At 46.2% G+C, this 24,126-nt stretch overlaps 1 pseudogene; it reads right to left on the reverse strand.

Moving 5' to 3' along the window:
* Nucleotides 1-24,126, reverse strand: part of LOC114892671 — a 40,984-nt pseudogene that overhangs the window by 1,229 nt on the left and 15,629 nt on the right.

The following is a 24,126-nucleotide window of genomic DNA, read 5'->3' on the forward strand; positions in this document are numbered from 1 at the left end:
TACAGCCAAGGAACTTCAGAGTCACTAGGTGGAGCATCCTATGAAGCCACCTCCCTGCAGCCTGCCACAGCGCCTGAACTTCCAACATCAGGTACCCAGGTCCATGGGTTATGGCACGAAGGACTGCAGTACAATTGTGAAAGTGCCACACGGGATTATTGATGGCCAGAGCAATTTTTAGCCATCAGTAGCCTACTATAACTTAATCAAATAAACCTTGGTAGAGGGCAGGGCCCTGAAGAGATGGAGCACAGCCCAGGTGTGTTTTTCCAGAGAGAAGAGGGAATAAGTGGTCCCTGGCCTGAAACTTGGAGTTTGGACTAAGGAAACTCCTCAGTCTGGAGGACACCCCTGGACACTTGGGCAGCAGAGGGATGCAGGGGAGGGGAGCAGTGATGACATTATGTGGGTAGAGAAATCTTAACTGGGCCAAGTAGTAAAAAACCCACACAAACTGGCTTAAGCATTAATAAAATAACAAAATTTTAAAATAAAATAAAATGGAATATAATGGCTTATGAAACCCAAAGGTCCAAAGGTGCACTGGCCTGAGGCTCAGCTGTCTCACTTCTCTGCCTGGCTCTGATTTCCTCTGGGTGGGCTGAGACCTCCTCCAGGACAGCAAAGAACGCCCGTGGCCCGCTGCGGCTCCGCAACCCCTGCAGAAAAAGAACCCCACCAACCCGGAGTGCAGAAGTGGACTCTGATTGGCTACCTTAGACCACGTGCCCCTCCTTAACTAATCACTGAGCTCTGATTAGCCAGGTCTAGATCACGTGCTTCCCCAGAGCTGTGTTGGACTGACAGCCTCAACTTTCATTCAGGAGGCCGATTCAGCCTGGGCAGTGCCATCAGCCCTGCCCCTTACGTCCTCAAGCCTATGCCACACGATGGGGGTCCGTGGAGGACACACATACACACTTAGGAGCACCTCTGCCACCAGGACTACCCAGCACTCTTCTGGGAAATGTCACAGTGATGGGATCCAGATGCTCCAGGGTGAAAACTGCTGGAAAGGAACCCAGCCCCCCGCCCCCCCAGTTCTGAGCAGGACAGTTCCTTGGGAAGGGAACAGTTAAAACCACTATCCAAAGTAGGATTATTCGTTTAATTGTCTATTTTTGCTGGCGTTCTTGTCGGGTAGAAATATTAGCTCTGTGAAGTCAGAGACTGAATGTTTCCTTACTTGTGGAATCACCAGCACCCAGAATGGGTAGTACCTGGCCCAGGATACGAACTCAGTAAACGTTTAAGCTTGTACCACTGAAGCAACAAGTGTGTCTTTAGGCTGTCCTCTGAGCTCCACCCCTACTCAGTTCAGGCACTGCCACTGTCCCTCTGGATTCCAGGAGCAGCTTAGGCTGACCATGAACAGACACATCCCTTCCCCTGTATCACCGGAGCACAACAGAGACTGATAGCTCTCACCTCTCCAGATTGCAGGTACAGAGGGGTCCTGCTTTCCCCTTCCCCCTCCAGGGCCTACTCACACTTGGCAAGGTTAAGCCATGGAGGTCCGCCTAAGTGAGTACACGCCCATAAAGGGGGAACAGCTGAGGGAGCTCCAGGCGAGGTGTTTAGGGCCTGGGTGGTCCAGATCACTGTAGTCTGAGTGGGGCACTAGGAGGCCAAGGGCACCAAGATTCTGGGGCCTGCATGGAAGGAAGTCCTGCTGGTGGGAGAAGGGAGCAGGAGAACAGGGAGGGGAGGTGGCAAGTGGCCTGAGCAAAGCTTTCCTTCTCTCACCCAGACCTGTCATTTCCTGTATCTCTGGGAGGCTATGAGGGGGGTGCTGTCGTCTTCCTTTCTGCACAGATACCTGTAATCATGGGTTCCATCGACTCCCCGTCCCTGTGTGGAGACTGCTCGCCATACCAGCTCCAGACCAGGGTTGCCTAGCAACTCAGAGTCCTGAAAAGAAAGAGAGAAAGCAAGGGAGCCAGACAGGAAAGGGCAGAGGGAAGTGGGTCTGGAAGAGGGAGGAGATACCAGGAGCAAACTGCCTTAGGCCCAGGCTCTCTAGTCCTTAGGACTGATCCACCCACCTCCAGCTGTTCTCTCACTGGCCATTAGGTGCCCGACATTCTACCACTGGAGATATTTCTCTTTCAATCCACTAATCTCCCTTGAATTGCAAATCCTCTAGAGAGGCTCTGCCCACTGCACTGTCCCACTTGACCATGGGAGGAACTTATCAGACGCTCTTGGGGAGAAGGAAAGGGGAAATGTGGAAATGAAGTCTAATCACACCCTAATCTGCCCTGTGCTTCCCACCACATTTGATATTAATTCAGTCCATTCCACTCTTCTCCAGCCAAAGTCTGTCCACAGGTGCAGGGCAAAGATGTCAGGTTTGGGTATTTGACAGCCAAATCTGTGGGGCAGTCAGTGAGCTGCTTACCTTGTGGAGCCTCAGTCTTTTCTAAAATAATCTTCAACCATGAGATTGTTGTCCGAGTTAGGAAAAATAATGCATTTGAGACTAACTGGAACAATATTTGGCACTTAGTACACATATACGCTAGTTTCCCTTCCTGAAGATTGGTCACAATGCCATGGTCACTGGGACCCTTGCAGTCCATGTAGCCCTTCTATTGTGGTGCAAACTAGCCAGACTCTAATTTTGGAGGTAACATTTAGCTCCAAGGCTGGAGAAATCCCCGGAACCTAATTCTGACTTTAAAGCTGGGAGACTTCCATCCTTACTCTTGGGGAACACATCACCCAGTGGGCAAAGCAGAGTCCCAACAGCGAGGAGTCAGAGAACAACAGACGATGGCACAAGGTTTTGCTCCTGAATTAATCAGGTATTCTGTCGGCTTTATTTTTCCAGCCTGTTGGAGCCATTCTTGCACCTGGCTGCCTTTGATGGGTCATTTCAGTTAACCGATGGTGGTACTTACAGCTTAGCCTACCTATCATCACGGTGCAGTGGGAGTCAAGGCTGGGACTAAGAATTTGTCTGGAATTGGGCTTGCCATTCTTTGGCTGGTGTTAGACCTCTAGACAAAAACAAAGTTTCATTTCAGACCCTTGGAGCAGGATTTAAGATCAAGATTTGGCTGGCAAATGAAATGATTTTGTAAACTAATAATCTTGGGTTTATCCATCCTTCTATCCATCCTGCACTTACTAAGTTGGGCCCAATTCTGCACTAGATATAAGGAATACATAAGAAAGAAGAAAATGGCCCCAGCCTGAATTTTCTGCCTAATAAAAGAACACTAGAAAATAGCCCATCATTCAAATCCAGATAGAGCGGTTCCTCTTCTTAGGACAAGCGTAGTTCAGAGGTGGAGTTGGAAATAGTATGGTCAGGGTGAGAGGGCTCCTGGGGCAGAGGGAACTTTTTGAAGCATCCTATCTGCACACAAACTACCAAAGCAAATTACGAAGCTAATTTGACCTTTTCCAATATCCACGTTCTTAGCCCACCCAAACTCTGGAAAAAGGTGTACCTAAGAGTGGAGAGAAAAGTGACAGGCAAGCAAGGACCCCAAAGCTTGAAAGATATTAGAGCTGATAGGAAATTGACAGGAGAGGAAAGAATAAGGGACAAGGGTGCCCCCAGTGTCATTTCTATAGCTACCCGTTGGGTGTCTGATTAACAGTCTTAAACGTCAGCTCAGCCCTGAGTCTTCATCCATTCACTGCTCTCCAGTTAAAGCTGCTGTGTCCTCCATGTTCCCAAGGCCTGTGTGTGCATGTATGTCTGTGCGTGCACGTATGTCTGTGCGTGCACATGTGAGTGTTGGGAAAGGACATCAGTGTGCCTGCTGAGGAACTGAGGGGCACCTACAGTGCATGCAGGTGGAATCTGAATTGTGTGTGTGTATAAAACCGTGTGGATTCATGATGGAAAACATTCATATCAAAAAACTGATATTAAATAGTAAACTGAAAATAAAGAACTGGCTCGAAAGCCAGGGGTCCCTGGAATCTTTGGAAATATCTGACAGTTTTGTTTCCCGTGGGGCCTCTGTTCAGTTTTATTCCTGGTACCAGCATGTGCAGCAGAGAGATGGTCTGAGATCAGAGCCCCTTTTCTCTGAGCTGCCCAAGGCCTTCCCGATGATTATTTGAGCATCCCCGCCATGGCTGTGGTTGTGTTTCATATCTATCTAAAGTGGGCTGGTCCCCTCTGCAGTGGGTGACCCACTTTCAGGGCAAGACAGGAGACGTGAGCATCAGACGTTTGGTCTCTGCCTGACGCCTCATGCATTGGGAAGGGTGCTGGCAGGGAAGAGACCCATGGCCACCCCTTTCTGCCCCTCACTTCTGTCCCAACCAGGAGGCTTCTCATTGCCCCCAGGGTGTGGCCTCTCATTCCCACTCCTGGCCTTTGTCTGTGCTGTGCCCTCCACCAGGAACACTCTTTCCTCTCCTGCTCTGCCCCTTCGGACTCTGCATCCTGCCTGGGGCATCTCCCTACCCCACAACTGACAACCCCCAGATCCCTTGCCCACACAGCAGCCTCTCTACTGTCTCCCCTCAGACTGTCTGTGCAAACCACTTTGGTTTGCACAGACAAATTATATTCTGTCTTCTAATCGTTTCTAGCTGGATTTTTTCTCTCCAACTGAGGCAGGAGGTTGCAAATGTGCTTCCCTCTTTGACACCTCCTCCCTTGCTACAGTCTTTGCCTTAGGCCAGGCCCTTAATAAATCCTGCTTCTGTTGAATTAAGCGAAGCAGCCCAGCTGGAAGACTCACAGCTGGATGGCTCAAAATTTACCCAAGCTGAGGACTTTAGTGTTTGCACCAAGCCACTTCTGTGAATCTTATAATCGGAGACTGACAATTCCTCTTCGAGGAAACCAGGAAAGGGCTTATTACCCCCACGTTACAGATTAAGGAAGGTGAGATTCGGGGAGATTCGTGATTTACTCTAAGGTCATGTAGTCAGGCGAGGGCATCCAGACAGCCAGTCCTGATCCTACAGATCCTACACTCTTTTCACCACTGCGTGTGGCCTGGCCATTACCCTGATGCCACTCACATCCTCATCTCAACTGTTTGCTCTCACCCAGTACCCTCCAGGTGATGTCCCTCCGTCTACCTTCTAACTTCCCTTGATCTCCAAAACCCCACCAGCGATGCTAAACCCTTGGTCGTACTTCTACTCCAGCCACATTGGAAAGAGGTTTAGAAACTTGATCACTATTGTTAACACTATTAAAACTAGTGCTAAAATATGAACATTTCAGAGGGGGTGTGAGTCAGAACAGTAATGACCCCTTAACCCTCTCCCCTCTCCTGGCCCAGCTGGCAGAATTTCAGAAGAAAAAGATGGTTTAGACCCATTCCATCCAATATGGTGGTTATTGAGTATTTGAGAAATAGCTGATTCCAATTGATATATACTTTATTTTTTAACACTATTATTTTTTATTTAACATTTACCTAACCATGTTTTAAACTTTTTTCCGTATAAATGTAAATAAATCTGCTTCCCTTTTCAAAATTATGGTAAAGCACACAAAAATTACCATCTTAACCATTTTATTGTATAGTTTCTCATTAAATATATTCACTTTGTGGGGTAACCAATCTCTAGAACTTGTTGATCTTGCAAAACTGAAGCTCTGTACCTATTAGACAACTTCCCATCCAATTGATACATAATTTAAATGTAAATAAACACAAAATTTCAAAAACTTATTTTGAAGAAAAGGATGTAAAACATTTTATTAATAATTTCTTATGACGATATGTTGAAATTAGAATATTTTAGATGTAGTGAATTAAATTAAAATGCATTCATAACATTAACTTCACCTGCTTCTTTGTACTTTTATAATATGTCTACTAGTAAATTTTACATTATATTTGTGGCTCACATTATATTTCTATTCAACAGTGCTTGTGTGGATCATACACTTCAAATTTCTAGGACCCTTCAAATAACTCCATGCAGGCAGCCATACGCTCAGATTGTGTTTGAGGTCCCATTAGATGCAGCAATAAGAATTCAGAACAGTGTCTTTTGAGAAGATGGTACTTGTTTCCTCCCAAAAGTTGCCCCTAGCAGTCAGCTTCCCTGACCTTCCAGGGTTGACGGTTGGCCCCACCACGGAAACACTCAGCATTCCCAGCTGAGCAAGCCCTGACTGAATTCTCTAAGCCAGGCTCACTGCCTGGGCCGGGCACCTCTCTAGTCCCTTTGTCTTCCTGCATACCCTGGCCTGGCCCCAGAGGGAGGACCCCTAGTTAAAGTCATGCCTTAACGTTCTGCACGCTGCCATGGAGTACTGAGAGGCTATGCATGCTCTTTACCGAATCTCCAATGTCTTTTAAGAGGTTGCTGGCTTTGACCAAAGTGAAGATACTAACTCAGGCTGGTTTAGAACAAATTAAGTTGGATCAGCAAAGAGTAACTGACCACCTGTTGGTAAATTTGTCTTCCTGTGTAGTACATGTACTGTGCACATAGAAGCAGTTAATCTAGTCTTGCCCTCATCAAATATATAACAGTTAGAAGACCACTCATTGATAAGTAAAAACTTAAATAATTGCAACTCAAGACTACAATGGACAGCTTTTTATCTTAGAGTTTAAAAGTCTTCCAGTTAATTTCCACACCCAACACAGACTCTGTGGCATGGTGGTGGGAAGGGGAATTGAACACCAGCTGAAGCTTGGAACCAGATTTACTGGCTGTGGGACCCTTAGCAGAACAGCCTCCTGTCCACCTGAGCCTCGGTTTCCTCTATCATATTTTAAAGGTGAGGTGTGGACTAGTTGATCTCTTTAACTACTTGTAATTCTGTCCTCCTTAAATGCTGCGATCTAACCTTTAGCATCCCCACAAAGGCCCACGGGCACTGTTTCAAACTTTTGGTAACATAGAGCTCCCTCCTTGAACAATATCTACGGTTTTTCAGAGATCTTCCTCTCAGGAGCTGCTATTATACTCTCTCTAACTTCCACCTGCAAAGTGGTACCAAATGGATGAGTAGATTCTAGTTGCTCTAGGTTTCAGAGGAGGCCAGGGCTTGTCAAGATGGAGGAGTGATCAGCTAATCCAGGGAGGGGAGGAGATTTCAGTGCAGCCTTGAATAATGCATAATATTGGACCTGCAGAAAGCAAGAGTATAGAATAAACCAATGCAAAAAGAAAGGAAGGAACGAAGGGAGGGTGAATTAACTTCTGGCCTGAAAGAGAGACCCAGGGAGAGAGATGGTTCAGAAAAGGGAAATACACAGGTTTTCAATTGCTCTTTTTAGTCTGCAGAAGATCATCTCTAAGTGAGAGAATAATATTTATAACCATTAAATGAAGCATCTAACATTTATTGAGTACTTACTCTGCGCTAAGCACTTTTATTTCATTAAAACTTCATAACCACCCCCATGAAATAGGAACTAAATGTTTTCCATTTTACAGATTAAATAACGAGGCACATGGAGGATTTTTTTTTGCACAAATGTTTGTTCTAGCTCCAAATTCTATTATCTTGGGATCCATAAAAAATCTTTGTTTCGGTCGGCACTGAAAGGCACCTGGAGATTTAGGACAGTAGATGAGGATGAAATGTCTTCGGCAGATATCCCACCCCATAGATATTTCTTGAGGTAAAGAGAGTGCCTCCCCCTTCACCCAATGCCTTAGTGTGCATGCTGGTGGAGAGAGGGTAGGTTCAGGAGGGTAGGACTTTGGCGATGCAGTCAATGGTCAATTTCTTGACAAGAAAGACGGGGTTGCCTGGGAAGGTGTTCACAGTCCATATTCCATGGGATGGCTCCCACTGCTCTCTGCTCTCATACCCATGTCACCCCTTGATGGCCACATTGCCCTGGAACTATAGCTTGTCTCCAAAGATTCCACATAAGCCAAAGGAGGCCACCCTCAGAGGCCACTGCCTGTCTCAGCTCCAGCAAGAAGCTTTGAATAAAACAAAAAAGGAAACCACAAGCAGCCATTTTCCAGTAGAGCAAAGGGCCCCCCGAAACATGAACCCACAAAACTAAGAAAGTCTGTAGATCCCAGGCTGCCCCTCACACTGAGGAGGGGGTAGGTAGGGGGTACATAACAATGTCATTTCATATGATTAAAAAAATATTGCATAAGTAGGGCCAAGGAAAATAGAATAAAATATAAACTAAAAATAAATGGTTGAGTCAACTCATCTTTAATGCTTTTCTCTGTAACATCTATTTTGTAAAATGGAATACGACTTTCATACTCCGACTACAAATTTAACCTTGGCCACAAGTTATGATGTACATTACAATACCCTTTTATTATGTTACACAGTATTGTGGTGGGTTTTTTTAATCTATTGCTAAGCCCCTAACAGTATGTCTGTGTCAGTGGAGCCCATCTGTCACAACCACAGTGGAGATATTATTATGTAAATAGTTCTAGGGCCTCCTTTTGGGGGAATTTAATATACTGTCCTAATATCCCAGCCAGGCAAAAAAAAAAAAAAAAATGTTTATGAAAAAAAACTCTCTCTCTTTTTTTTTTTTTTTTGGTTTGTTTGTTTCATCTGTAGAGAAAGGCAGGCTGAGTTGCTGAGGGTTTTTTTTTCTAAATAGTTCAAATCTCTTTTCTTCTCTCTCTCATTCACAATGTCTTTAAAAGCTAATGCTATGGCTCCTAATAAAATAAAATGAAATACATGAGAGACTTCTTTTAAACACACCAGCAGAAGTGTAGAGCATTAATATCTTGCAGCCTAGTGCATTAGCCATCTTTTCTATATTACAGTCATATTTCAATAAACTAAGTTTTCTTAGCAGGTGCCATCTTGGATTATTTCTTTATTAGACTGAGTTATAAAATATGCAGAATGGTAGGCTGAATTTTTTGTTATTTATTGAGGGTTTTAAAGCTTTGCCAAAATCCATACAACTAAATCTTTCTCCTTAGAGGTGGAGAGGCAACACCTGGAAGGGACCTGCAGACACTTTTGCTTTCAGGGCTGCCAACCAGGTGGCTTGAGGAATGAGGGCAGGACAGAACAGAGTGTGATTTGCAAACAGAAGATGACAGTTCCCCAGACTTCTTAGTGCATCTTAATTAACCAAGTCAGGATTTTAGGGCAGCACAAAGAAAGGGGCTACCGGGACCTCCCAAGCCCACATCAACCATGTCCCCGATTTTACTCAATCAGGCATCAAAGGTTTGCTGAGCCCTAGCCAAGTGGTGAGTACTTAGCAAGAAGCAAGAGAAGCAAATTGTATGTACCCCAAGACCTCAAGGGGCACCCAGTCTAGACGGAGAGAAGCGACACCAGGTAGAGAACTGCTTGAGGGTTGTCTTAGTCTGTTCGTGCTGCTGTAACAAAGTACCATTAACTAAGTGGCTTATGAACAACAGAAATGTATTGCCCACAGTCTGGAGGCTAGAAGTCCAAGATCAAGGCACTGGAAAATTCAGTGTCTGCTAAGAGCCTGCTTCCTGGTTCACAGACAGCCATCTCCTTGTTATTGTGTGGAAGGGCAAGAAGCTCTCTGAGGCCTCTTTTATAATTTTTTTCTCTTTCTTTTCCCCACCAGGTTTATTGAAGTATAATTGACAAATAAAAATGGTATATATTTAAGATGTACAAGATGCTTTTTTGTTTTTTGTTTTTTTATTTTTTACTTTTGGCTGCATTGGGTCTTCATTGCTGCGCTTTTTACTTTTGGCTGCATTGGGTCTTCATTGCTGCGCTTTCTCTAGCTGCAGCAAGTGAGGGCTACTCCTCACTGCGGCGCACGGGCTTCTCATTGCAGTGGCTTCTCTTGTTGTAGAGCACGGGCTCTAGGAGTGTGGGCTTCAGTAGTTGTGGCACGCGGGCTCAGTAGTTGTGGCTCGCGGGCTCTAGAGCACAGCCTCAGTAGTTGTGGCACACAGGCTTAGCTGCTCTGTGGCATGTGGGATCTTCCTGGACCAGGGCTCTAACCTGTGGCCCCTGCACTGGCAGGCAGATTCTTAACCACTGCACCACCAGGGAAGCCCACAAGATGTTTTGATATACATATATTCTGCAATAATTACCACAATCAGCTAGTTAACATTTCTCTCACTTCATATAGTTACCTTTTGTGTGGGGGGTGCGGTGGGGGGAGTGGTAAGAACACTCAGGATCAACTCTCAGCAAATTTCAACTATACGTTATTATTAATTGGTCACCATGCTCTACATTAGATCTCCAGTACTGCATCATCTTACAATTGACAGTTCATTACCTTTGACCAACATTTCACCAGTTCCTCTGGGGCCTTTTTTATAAGGGCACTAATCCCATTCACAAGGGATCCACCCTCATGACCTAATCTCCTCCCAAAGGCTCCACCTCCATATACCATCACATGGGAGATTAGGTTTCAATATAGGAATTTGGGGGGGTGGGGACACAAACATCCCACCTATAGCAGGGGTAAAGTGGTCACGTGACAGTATGGATGGTTCCGACTAAGGGCTGTAGGGGTTGAACAGAGGGAGCTGTGGTGCAGGGCTGGCTAATCAAGGGAAGCTTCCCGAGGTGGTGGGGTCTCAGCTGGGCCCCGAAGGAGAAGTAGGATTTAGCTAGATGGAGAGGAGGGAAGTTGCCACCAGCTGTCACAACACAGGCACACATCTGTACTTGTTCCAGGCAGAGGAAAGGGCACGATGGAGGTCTGGGGGCAGAAAGAACAGAGGAGATGATAAAGAAGCAGATGGGGTCAGGGTAGCACTTCCCCATTTCAGCTTGCTGGGATCAAGAGAGGTCTAGGAACCAGGTGAGGTGAACCCATCCAGCATCTGTTTCACAAGGGGCTAAGCTTCCTGGCAGAGAACTCTCTTAAAATAAGCAGAAGTCAGGAAGCCAAGCTTGGCCCAGGAACAGAGAAGTCGTTTGTGATCACACTGAGAGCAGCATGATCCTCATTCCTCACACGCCCCTCCCAGTCCAGCCATCTCTCAGGTCCAAGGGGAAAAGTGGTTATGAAACAGGAAGGAAGGAGACAGGGCACAACCTTTGAAAGAATGACATAGTCCAAGGACGTGACATAAACTGATTAGAACCAAATGCATCCAAGATGGCAGACAAGTCGACTTCCACTAGACCTTGAGCCTCAGTGTATGCTCACATAAGCAAGCTAAATGACACACCCACAGGCGCCATGACAGTTCCAAGACTGACCATAAGGATCGAAAAGTGGGCGGTGGCCCAATTCCTGGAAATCCCCGCCCCTTCCTAAAATAGCTGGAATACTCATCCCACTCATTAGTCTACGAAAAACTGACAACCCCATACCCTGGTGCCTTTCTCACCTTCTGAGATGGCCCACACTCTGTCTGTGGAGTGTGTTTCTCTCTAAATAAATCTACTTCTCACCTATCACTTTGTCTCTCACTGAATTCTTTCTGTGATGAGACATCAAGAACCTGAGCTTCATTGAGCCCTGAAACCATGTGTGTGATCTCAGTTGGAAGACTGGGTTTTGGCTGGGTTTGAGTCCCAGCTGTGTGGGTTCAAGTCCCAATCAGGATTTTGGCCGGGCTCAAGTCCCGGCCACATAGGTTCAAGTCCCAGTCTGGGTTTAGGCTGGGTTTGAGTCCCGGCACGTTGGTTCAAGTCCCAATCTGAGGTGCACAGTTTCAGCTACAAGGCAAAACCAGAAAATGCCACAAAAGTGTTGCCAGGCATCACAGCACAGGCTTCTACTTGTGACCCCCATCAAAAGGACACAGAGGGGTAGGGAGACATCCTCTGACATGTTGACTGCACACAGCTTTAGTCCCTAGTGTCACCTGGGCAATGGATGAGGTGGCCACAGCAGCAGTGGTGCCCAGCGGCAGATTGCAGGGGTGCACGGGACAGGAGAGTGAAGGTGGGCATGGGCCCAGAGCAGAGAAGGCAGCCGCGCCCAGAGGAAGCGGTGCCCAACAGTAGCGACAGCAGTGCCCGGTAAGTGGGGCCACTACCCAGATTTACAGAAAGTACATATTATGAAATGTAATCCGGGAAGCTAAGTGTCTTGGTAGAAAGATGTTTGTGAGCATCAGCAAGCGGCTACAGTGAATGTGACTCCATTTATGCACCAGCACCATGCCCTAGGAAGCTTGATGCACACAGATGAGGGGAAAGGAACACTGGAAGTTGGCTGGTACCGAGGATAGGGATGTGGGACTGAGAGCAGGCCTGCCCGTGGCAGCGTGAAGCCATGTGGGTGACTGGCCATCCTCTGTATAGTCCACTGTCTTCAGTCAGGATTCAGCTAAGCACCTCCAGGCAGAGGGACCCTCCCTGCCCTGCCTCCAGACAAAGCTAGTTCAGGTCAGAGCTGGCAAACGGGAGCCTGGGAGAAGTCCCTGGGGCTTAGCTATGCTCAGCACTTGGTTTCTCCATCAGCGTGGACGACCACGGCAAGAGTGGTCAGGGGGTGACACCATGAAGGCCTAATCTGAGCAAACCAGGAGCGCCTGGTCCCAATAGAGGAAGGAGCCCCACAGGGAGAATGAACTTCCTCTGGTCTCCCTGTGCTCACTGCAGGAGCTCAAGACAGTTGTGGGAGAGGAGAGGGGTTGAGAAGCAGGAAGCAGGGACCTTCCCAGCAGGGCTGAGTCTGGAACTGGCTTTGAGAAGCAAAAAGAATTTGACTTGGGAGTAAGAGGAGGTCCACTGGGAGCAGAGGACAAGCAGTGCCTGGTGCCCCCACATCACAATTCCCCAAGGCAGTCAGGATCCAAACATGCCAAGTTCCCCTTAAAATCCCAGCCAAGAACCTAGGGGTAAGACAGGAATAAAGACACAGACCTACTAGAGAATGGACTTGAGGATATGGGGAAGGGGAAGGGTAAACTGTGACAAAGTGAGAGAGTGGCATGGACATATATACACTACCAAATGCAAAATAGCTAGTGGGAAGCAGCCGCATAGCACAGGGAGATCAGCTGGGTGCTTTGTTACCACTTAGAGGGGTGGGATAGGGAGGATGTGAGGGAGGGAGATGCAAGAGGGAAGAGATATGGGAACATATGTATATGTATGGCTGATTCACTTTGTTATAAACCAGAAACTAACGCAGCATTGTAAAGCAATTATGCTCCAATAAAGATGTTTAAAAAAAAAAGAATGTAAATGGAAAAAAAAAAAAATCCCAGCCAAGAAACCCCAGCTCTGCCATTTGCTACACTGTGATCTTAGGCTATTTTCACAATCTTTTGGAGCCCCAGTGCCCTCATCTGTAAAAGGGCATAACAACGCTTACCTAGCAGGACTGTTGTGAGGGGTACATGAGTTATCAAGGGCCACACAGTAGGTGTTCAACAAATGGCAAGCCTCTTCCTGCCTGTAGGTCCACTTCGGTGTTTGGGATTTATGTCCCGTGAACTCAGGTAAACACACCTGCGGCATCTAATTACATTTCAACCTCCACTGCATACCCCTCCCCAGGGGGGGAGTGAATCCCAAAGTCAATCCCCTCTCCAGGGACCATCTGTGGAGTTTCCTTGATGTTCAGACACAGCCTTCCAGTGTCTGTCCCCAAGTACCACTGCTCGTCAGAGGACACATATAAACTCTCTGGGTCTGTGCAGAGCTTTGAAGAGGCCAAAATTAAAGAGACTGAAAACAGGTGATTTCAAGGGGCCATGTGAACCTAACCCTGAAAGAGGCCAGAAATATCAGAGGGGATCTTCCTCAATTTAGTTTAGATCCCCCACAAACGTGCAAGGCTGCAGGGAGAGCGGCATCCTAACTCTACCATCACTGACCCCAAGAGGGTCTTGGCAGGGTGGGTGAGAGCAGAGAGCCCAAAGGTGGGAGGGCTCCCCAGGGCAGGAGGGGTTGGGAAAGCCTGGGATTCCCAGGATGACTTCACCAGCAGTCTGGCTGTGACAGCTCTGGAAGGTAAATTATAGGGGCCCCTCTAGGGCCAGGACAACAGGAGCTGAGGTTTGGGCATTGTCCACCCCCTCCTCCAGCCTCTCCCCACTAGCCAGGTCTAGTGGGTCCCCTGAAATCACCTCCCACTCTCACAGAAGTAAGGCCACGAAAGCGGCCTAGCCTGACCTGGCTGCCCCGAGGACATCTTCACGGGATTTGGGAAAAGAAGGAGGCAGAAGAGGAAACGGAAGGACCAGGAAAGCAGCCATCTGGAGAAAGAGCAGGACGGCCTTTAAAAGTGAGATTTCCTGGGGAAGAGCTAAACCAGAACCTCTTTTCATCAAATTAGCAGTTAGAACCTTCCAGGTCTTGTGGCAGCTTTGCAGAGATTATCTGTCAGCTGAGAGGCAGAGTGGGGTGGATGCCCCAGGGTGACACCAGGGGCTGGAGAACTCTGGAAGAGACTAAGAGGACACCACAGAAGCCATGGAGGCCTGGGAGACAAGCTTTCCCTCCTTCAGGGGCTGAAGTTTGGCCCTGACACCTGAGACCATCTGGCACTCCCCCAGGAAGGGCGCCGCTGAAGGGACCCCTCCGGTCAGACCGCACCAGGCCTGAGGTGCTGCAGCAAGATGAAAGGCATTGAGGAGAGGCTGAGAGCTTTCAACTTTTATCTGAACCCTGTCTATCCAAACTCAGGTATCAGGTAGCAAAGGATGCCAAAATGAGATTTACGAAGTATTTTTTCCCCAAAGTCATCAGGATGGGACTTTAGGTCCTTATTTTACAGATGATGATTTGCCACTCAAGAAGACTCACCAAGAACATGCAGTGACTCTGTCGCCCCAGACCCTCAGTCCCATTTCCATGTTCTTTACATAAACTCATTCGAGCGGAGGTTAGGGCAGCTTTGGTACAGCCAGTCGGCTCTTCTTGTGCCTGGAACTGTGATGTCCAAGAGCAAACGCTTCTTCCCCTGGATGACCCCATGGTTGCCCCAACTGCTCACCCATTGCCTACGTCCAGAGCTGATTTAGCTCTTTGGACACAGTGGCTGATTAATAAGAGGAAAAGCAGGCACGGTGGGAGGGGCCTAAGGGGGGCAGGCACGCCAATGTGCGGGGCAAGAAGTCCCGGGAAGAGGTAGCTCCATTTGGAAACACCCCCACCAGGATGCAGATGTTCCAGCAGCTGGCTGGGCAGCAGGCCTGGCAGGAAACTGCTCCAGCGCTGACCCCAAAATCCATGCCTCTTCCCCAACCCCCTTCTCAACACTTCTGTCCGCTCTTCTCCCTCTCTTTCCTATCCCCTACTCCCTTCCCTCTTCCTACTCTTCCCACCTCTTTTCCTCCCCGTTGCTGCATTTCTCACCCACTCTGTCCCTTACACCTTGTCCCTTTCCCCTTTCCCTCCTTGGCATTTGTTCTCTCTCTCTCTCTCTCCCTCCCTCCCTCTTTCTCTCCCTCTCTCCTTCCCTCCCTCCACGTCTGGACTTTCTAGTGCTGAGTAGTTCATATGGGAAGAACAACCGACCTGGCAGTGTCTGGGTCTTTTTCTTTTGGCCCAAACCAGGAGTGCAGACACAAGCAAAATGTGTACAAGAGAAGAGGAGAAATTTCATCTAAGAACACGTCTCATCTAAGGACACATTCCATTCTCATACTCCCTCCATTTGCTAGATGGATGGGAAAAGAGAAGATAATCAGCCCATTGAACAGTTGGAACTCATAGGGCACAGACATAAAATCATTTGCCTTTTTCCCAACCCTGGTTTTCAGATGGTCCCTGTCAAATCCCTTTTCCCATCCTCAGTGATAACCCAGGCATATCTCATTGCTGGCTAATCACTTCCAATGATTAAAAAAGCACAAATGAACTGAGCCTTTTTCAGAGCTCCATCATACATCCAATAAGGCATCATCTCCTCCCTTCCTCCAACACTGGCCAGGCTCTTGCCTAAAGGACAAAGAGATGAGAAAGGGAGCTTGGTCTACTCTTAAGACATCTCCTCCTCTCCACCCCCACACCCTGCCACCTCTCATGTGTTGGGGCAAAAAGGATAGAAAAGATGGAAAGTGACAAGTGTCTTTTACAGGAGTGGTGCTATGGTAGTCCTTTGAATTGACAGGCCATTGCTACCTGTTGGCTTCTAAACTTCACTTGCTCAATCGTGGTGACCATAGCAGCATCTCTGGAGGCCACTCACAGGGCCTGCCCCTGCACAGTGCCCTCAGGGGGGAGATTCAGATTCCCCTCCACCTATTTACCCTCTCATCACCCTCTACACCTCTGCCACTGGGCTCCTCTCCCCAGGCAGCCAACCCCTTGTGGATGGACCAGGGCATGAACACTGAAGGAAGAACCCAACTTTTACATTTCAGAACATTCTTTGGCTGGTAGATCCAGGATTCTGTGTTCAGGTCCCTCACTTGCTATCTCTGTGTCAATTGACCTTTTTTTTTTTTTTTTTTTTTTTTGCAGTACGCGGGCCTCTCACTGTTGTGGCCTCTCCAGTTGCGGAGCACAGGCTCCAGACGTGCAGGCTCAGCGGCCATGGCTCACGGGCCCAGCCGCTCTGCGGCATGTGGGATCTTCCCGGACCAGGGCACGAACCCGTGTTCCCTGCATTGGCAGGCGGACTCTCAACCACTGCACCACCAGGGAAGCCCATCAATTGACCTTTGAAGTTAGCAGAGCTATATTCAGATTCTAGTTCGTAACTTGCTCACTGAGTGACTTTGACCAGTTATCAGCCTCTTTGTACCCCAGTTGCTTCACCTGCAAAATGGGGATAATAATATCTTCCATCCAGTGCTGCCAAATATGACAGAACTTAGCACAGGACTGGCACAAAATCAATGTCCCGTAAGTACTGGGAACAGTATTTTGCCTCTTGGAGCCCTAGTTTCCCTCATATGTAAGATAAAAAGGAGAGTTTTGAGCTCCCAAGTTCCTTTTCAGCTTTCAATTCTCTAGAATGTGCACATTTATCTCCTCTGATAGGGGTGTTAGCTATGCCTATGCTGGCAGGAGCACAGATCTCCTTCCGTGCTTGCCCAAGTATGCATATCGAATGGAGAGGCTGGGGGACTCCGATATCAACAACCCAACCCTTTGCGGATCAGTCAGCATCACTCAGGACTTGAGCTACACACCCAGGCTGGACCCCTCACCAAGCCTAAGAGAAAATAAGGATGGACAATTCAGCATTGTCCATGCCCAGTGCTAGAGATGGGAGAACACACTCTACTCAAAGGGGTCAGGACTGCCATCTGGGGATCTAGAAAATCATAATTTCTTACTGTGATATTTTTGTTTCCAAAGTTACAAACCACACCAACCACACAAACCATCTCTAGTAGATGGATCAAAATTTTCAATACTATTTCTCTTACTGTATTTTGAGTAATTGAAGAACAGAAAAGGAACTTCTTTTGCCCAAGGTCACACAGTATCTAGAATTAAAACGCTCTTCATTCTGTAATTAGTCTACTGGCCAAACTGCCTCTAAAGCACTTTTCTCCCTCTCCTGAGCCATCCCTCAGGCTCTGCTAGGAGCAAGGAGAGGAGACCTGAGACCTTGGGGATGCCTGGCACTTTGTTCTCTTTCCAAGCTGATCAGACTGAGAGCCACTGAGACTCAGTGAGGGAAGAGCAGAGCTCAGCAGGTTTGGAATGACTCCAGTTCATAGCATTCTCCACTCCCTGGGCTCCCAGTAAAGACAAAACCCAACAACCCCAGTACACCAAAAAGAATTCAATAATATATTGGGGTTTCCCAAAAACCCATGGAGAACTTGGCCAGGCAAAGGACATGTCGACAGCTCTTTTGATGAGTTCAATGTAAATGAATTAGAAACAGATGGGCTAAGTTTCCCTTCAAATACACATGTGCTGGAGAGTTACAGCTGAGAAAATGCTTAGATCCATGCATTCCCAGGGACTGGTCAACCTCAAACAGAGTGGGATGTTTTGCTGAGTCTCAAACGCTGGCTTCTTCCCCTGTCCCTAAAAATAACTGAGCTGTCCAGCTGCTGGATGGATATTTTCTCTTTTGGTTTTGTTTCATTTGCTTTTCTCACAAAGCACCAGGGTGATAAATGACTTCAAACCTGGTAAAATGTTCTAGAGAAATCAGGCATCCAGAAAAGTAAAAAAAAAAAAAAAAAAATCTGCCACTCTGCTCACATCATTCCCCTCACTAGGTATCCTGCCCCTTGAACATTACCTGTCATTACTTACCCATCTGTCAGTGTCAACCCCGAGATCTACTTCCTCTGAGAAATCTTTGGGGATTATTTTGGTCTTCCTGGACATAGAAATAAATCATGGCAACAACATTTTGAGCACTTAGTGCGTGCCCACAATATTCTGAGCATTTAGTGAATATCTAAGATAAGGTCTTTGCCCACAGTATTTTCTCTAATTAAGAAAGTCCTATAAACTTGTGAAGCAATTAAGAGATAATAACAGGTGGTACAGGGAGGTCAAAATTAATGACACAAGTATTAAGTGGCTTCGGGAATTCAGAGAAGGTGCTGTGTGTATCAAAGAGGTCAGAAATCTTGATAGTAACCAATATCTATTAACGGCTGTGTTTGGGGGAGTTTCACAAATGTTTTCTCTTTGGATCGTCACAAAAGCCCTTTAACATAGACAGGGATTGATTTTACAGAAAGGACTCAGGAAGATTAAATGTCTTGTCCATGGTCATACCACAGGTAAGTGGTGAAGTAGGATTAGAGGGCAGACCCATGGCTTCTAACCCAGGCACGCTCGCCTTATGTCACACCACGTTTTGCAAAGGTCTGTTAAAGTCAGACAGGTGAGGTTCCCTGATGTAACTACAGCCTTATCCTGGAATCTCCTTATGACTGGAGTATCCTGGACATTTCTGAATATGTCCAAAGTTGACCTTCACACTCCCACCTTCCCATTTTGCTAATGAAATGCACTCACCTGGGATTTTCTCCTCTTCTCTGCCATTTTTAAAGATTCAGCCTAAGTCTGTACCTAGGATTTCTCCAGCCTAAAATGTTTTCTCCTTTTTTAGAACAAATAGGACTTACTGGTTGCATTTCTCACTTGTCAACTAATTATGCACTGGGTTGCACATCACTTCTGTTACCTTGAATGTTTATTTAAATAATCTTAGGTTATTGTTTAGCACATCAATGTTTCTTCTTCTACAGAGATTAGTTACCTCTGAGGAGAGCTTTTATGTCTGACACATGCTCCCAGCTGTTTTGAGAGTGTTTCAATGGCCACAATGAGCAACAATGTCTTGATAAAAGTAACAGCCTCCACCCATGATGATGACTGCCAGCTGCAGCCCCAGGTCCCATCCTGCGTAGGACTGTCCACCTGAATGTTCTACATGCTTCTCAAACTCATGTTGAAAATGCTACTATCTTCCCCTAAAACTAGCTGTCTTCTAGATATTTCTCTTGCTTCAGAGGCAATGTAATTCTCCCAATCAGACTCCAAAGGTAACCATCAGCTTTGATCTTGACCCTGGACTCCTGTTGATTGTTAATTTGAAGTTTCTTATATGTGTTAAAGGGGGCCGTATCATTCATGTGTTGGATGATCTGGCAGAGACAAGGAACAGATTCCTGGGGCGGGGCGGGCTGTAAAGTGAAAGGATGAGATACACAGGTTTTGGGCTTCACCCCGCAGGCCTGCGAACCCTGTGCTTGCCCAGCTTCAAGATGGAAGAAAGAGACCGGAGTCAGCAAGAGACATCAATGGTTTAATGGGTCGGGGAGCTTACACGTCTGAAGCAACGTCCTGGAGTGACACCCCACTGTGTGCAGCAGATGGTGGGCAGGACATGGCAACAGTCCTCACTCCCAGAGGAAAAGGGAGATTGCCAGTTACTGGGGAATTGATGTCAGGTTGGCTCATCGGTTACCAAAGAAACTAGCAGAGGGGCATGCCCCTCACTGCCCCTTTGATAAGAATAACCACTAGCTGGGGCCTGGGGCAAGTATGTAGGAATGTCAGTCAAGTGAGTAGGGTATAAGTGAAGCAGTTCGGCACCCATGGGTAGAGCAGGGGGTGTACAGAGAGCAAGAGGTCAGCCACTTTGAGGGGCCTGACCACAAAACAGGGAAACGATTAGACAACCCAGACCCTGTGTTGTCAGTTCACGTTGCAAGTGCCATGGGGATGACAAGCTTTGGTTGAAGTAAATCAAAGATGCTTCCTGGAAGAGGATTCAAGTGAGCCTTGGAGGCAAGGAGGGCTGAGTTGGGAGGAGAAGGTTCTGTGGCCTGCCCTGGGAAGAGGGAAGAGAAGATAAATGTATAATCCTGTTCCCAGGCATCAGAAGAGATCCAGAGGAAAAGCAGATGAGACAGGGAAATGCTGAGATCCGGAAGGGGATATGTCCAATGGGGCTGGCTCAGGGAGCTGAGAAAAAGAATACCAGAACTAATGTTCAGAACCTAGACTTCCCTCTCCCTTCTCTTTCAGAACAGAGCCAGGTGTAGTCTCCCCATGGCAGGATTCTGGGCTTGTTCTTATGTGACCATGGTACATGCTTTCAGCAGCTTCATTGTCAGCAAGAAATTGTACCCAGAATAAGCCTTCCACACCTCCTTTGAGAGCCTCTCTCTCTGCCCCTGGAGTCTAACTCCCAGGGTGCCTTGGGGTGCCCCCAAGAACAAGAAGCTCAGGAGAGCCTCACAGAGGCTGGAGGATGTGGGCAGCTGAAGCCATTGGATCTCAGCCTTAGTGACTGAGTTACCTCCATGTCCCAAGGCGATTTTTCAAAGGGGCAAAGAGGAAGTCAGCCAGCTTTCGAAGTTCCCCACCTGGGGGAGGCACTGGGGACTGTCGTCAGAATCCCACCTTCCCTCTCCTTCCTTACTGTGGTAGCCATGAGAATGATCATCCTGGACTTAATGGAACATAAATGACTAAGGGCTCCAACTCCTAATACTTTAAATCCATGGACTATGGCTCAAGGACTCCCAGAGGCTTTGTAGAACTTTCCTTAAATTAATCTAAGGATGCTTCCACCCAATGTTCTCTCCATCTCCTTCGCAAAGTCAGATTTGGATCATGGTCTGAAGATTTTTTGTGTGTGTGTGGTTGTAATAAAAATGTAATAGGGAAGAAGATTTTGTATCCTATTACAAGTTAATCACTAAAGGGATGTTGCCTATAAACTTAAATTATACATAATGGCCCATCTCTGGGAACCCTTCTTCTCAGGTAATGAGCATTAAGCTAAAATACCTTTGTTTAGCTCACAGGAAACATCCTGATTAGGCCCACCTGTGAATGACTGCAGGGAGGAAGAAATTAACACATCCCCTCTGGAGGCTGATGCGATCCAGGAAGTGTTTGACTTTACTCTCTCCCTTTTAATATAAAAGGAGCCTGAATACTAACTCAGGCAAGATGGTTCTTTGGGCCATGAGCCCACCATCTTCTCAGTTTGCTGGCTTTCCGAATAAAGTCGTTATTCCTTGCCTCAACAACTCGTCTCTCGATTATTGGTCTGTCGTGCAGCGAGCAGCATGAGTTTAGACTTGATAACAAAAACACATAATATGAAATTTACCTTCTTAACAAATTCTTAAGTGTACAGTAGAGAGTTGTTAACTCTAAACACACTGTTATACAGCAGATCTCTAGAATTTTTTCAACTTGCATAACTGAAACTTTAAACCCATAGAACTCCCCATTTCCCTCTCCCCCCAGCTCCTGGCAACTACCATTCTACTGTTTCTGTGAGTCTGACTACTTTAGATACTTCATGTAAGTGGAATCATGAAGTATTTGTCCTTCTGTGACTGGCTTACTTAACATAGCATAATATTCTTGAGGTTCTTCCCTGTTGTTACATAAGAGAGGATTTCCTTCTTTTTTAAGGTTAAATTATATTCCATTACATGATGTATTTACTGCATTTTCATTATTCAACCATAAGTGGACATTTAAGTTGCTTCCACATCTTCACTATTGTGAATAATGTTGCAGTGAACATGGGAGTGCAAAATATCTCTTCAAGACCCTGACTTAAATTCCTTTGTATAAATACCCAGAAGTGGAACTGATGGATCATTTGGTAGTTCTATTTTTAATTTTTTGAGAAAATGCCATACTGTTTTCCTTAGAGTCTGCACCATTCTATTTTCTCACCAATAGTGCCAAGGGTTCCAATTTCTTCAAATCTTAGCCTACACTGGGTTTGGTTTGGTTTAGTTTGCTTTGGTTTGGTTTGGTTTGGTTTGGTTCCATTTTATAGTGGCCACCCTAGCAGGCATGAATTGATATCTCATAGTGGTTTTGATTCACATTTCCCTGATGATTAGTGATGTTGATGATTTTTCCATATACTTGCTGTTCATTTGTATGACTTTTTTAGAGAAGAATCTATTCAAGTCCTTTGCCATATTGTCAGCTGATCTTCAACAAAGGTGCCAAGGTTACACAATGGAGAAAGGATAGTTTCTTCAACAAATGGTTGAGAAAACAGGATATCCACTTGCAAAAGAATGAAATTGGACCCCTACCTTACACAATACACAAAAATCTATTCAAAATGGGCTAAAGACTGAAACATAAGACCTGAAACTGTAAAACTTAAAAGAAAACATAGGCAAAAATCTTCATGACATTGGTCTTGGCAATGATTTCTTAGATATGACATCAAAAGCTCAGACAACAAAAGCAGAAATAGACAAATCAGACAACATCGAAGCAAAAATTTTCTGCACAGCAAATGAAACAATCAACAGAATGAATAGGCAACCCACAGAATAGGAGAAAATATTTGCAAACTATGTATCTAATAAGGGGTTACAACTCAATATCAAAAGGACAAGTGACAGGGGCTTCCCTGGTGGCGCAGTGGTTGAGAGTCCGCCTGCCAATGCAGGGGACACGGGTTCGTGCCCCGGTCCGGGAAGATCCCACATGCCGCAGAGCGGCCGGGCCCGTGAGCCATGGCCGCTGAGCCTGCGCGTCCGGAGCCTGTGCTCTGCAACGGGAGAGGCCACAACAGTGAGAGGCCCGCGTACCGCAAAAAAAGGACAAGTGACTATTCTAAACCTTCCCTTGTTCCCTCCCTTTTTTATGTCATAGAGGCTGTACCCTCCTTCCCCTCTCCCTGTGCTCAGAGATCAGGCAGGGAAGATAATATCAAGGATTTTATTCTCACAGAGGTGCCAGACACTGAATACGTCTCTAACATCTTCCTCCCAGGGGCAACTGCCTTTAGGAGAGTCTCGAGAGAAAAATTATAAACCAAAGTAATAAATCTCTAAGAGGTTGCAGGTGTGAGTAGAGATTTCAGGTACTTTAACCGGGGGGTAAAGGGTTTGCTTACCTTCATTTCCAAGGATCAGAGGAGGCTCCTCAGCATTCTCAACATTCATCAGATCTGCCTGCACCCACAATGGATAGGTAATATTCCTAATCCAAGAAGATTTCAGAGCATCAATATCACCATTAATATGGAGTATTTTAAAATCTCAACCAGAGTTTATTCACTGCTTTCAGAGCTCCAAACACCAAACAGTATGATTCCTCCCACCGCCACAACGGCAGAGACTAATGGAATGTGGAAAGTACTACAGATGAGCCCTGAAGTGACTAGCGATTCGAGGCAGTTCTTTTTTTCTTAACATATATCTTCCAGGATACTTTTCTTTGGAGAATAAAAGTGTAAAAAGAAAAAGCTCTTTAGGAAAAGATGTTTATTTTGTTTTTACATAAAATAGTTCTAGAACTTATGGACCTATATAATGCTCAGGAAAAAGAAGAAGGAAAAGGAGAAGAAGGAGGAGGAAGAAGAGAAAAAGAAGTAGAAGGCAAGTGTTGTTTGTCTCTCAACTCTGTCCCATCTGTTTTGTATTGCAAAATTATACCACACATACAGAAAGGTACCTAAAATATAAGTATACACTTTAATAAATAACTACACTACCCAGGTCAAGATAAAGACATTTCCAGCGTCCAGGATCCCCTCCAACTGCCTCTCTCTCTTTCCAACCAAAGGTAACCGTTATCATGATCTTTATGATAATCACTTGTTTGCTTTTCTTTATAATCTTATCACCTAATTGGCATTCCCAAACACTACAGTTTAATTTTGCCTGTTTAGAGCCTTATATAAAAGGAATCACATATATATTCTTTCGTGTTCGGATTCATTTGCTTAATATTAGGCTTGTGAAGTTCATCCAGGTTTTGCATGCAGCAGTAGTTTGCTCACTCTCTTTGCTGAATAGTATGCCACTAGATGAATATACTAAATTTTATTTATCCATCCTACTGGTGATGGGCATTTGGGTTGTTTCCAGCAT

This window comes from Monodon monoceros, unplaced genomic scaffold, assembly GCF_005190385.1.
Source record: "Monodon monoceros isolate NGI ecotype Baffin Bay Population unplaced genomic scaffold, NGI_Narwhal_1 Super_Scaffold_1, whole genome shotgun sequence".
Classification (NCBI taxonomy): domain Eukaryota; kingdom Metazoa; phylum Chordata; class Mammalia; order Artiodactyla; family Monodontidae; genus Monodon; species Monodon monoceros.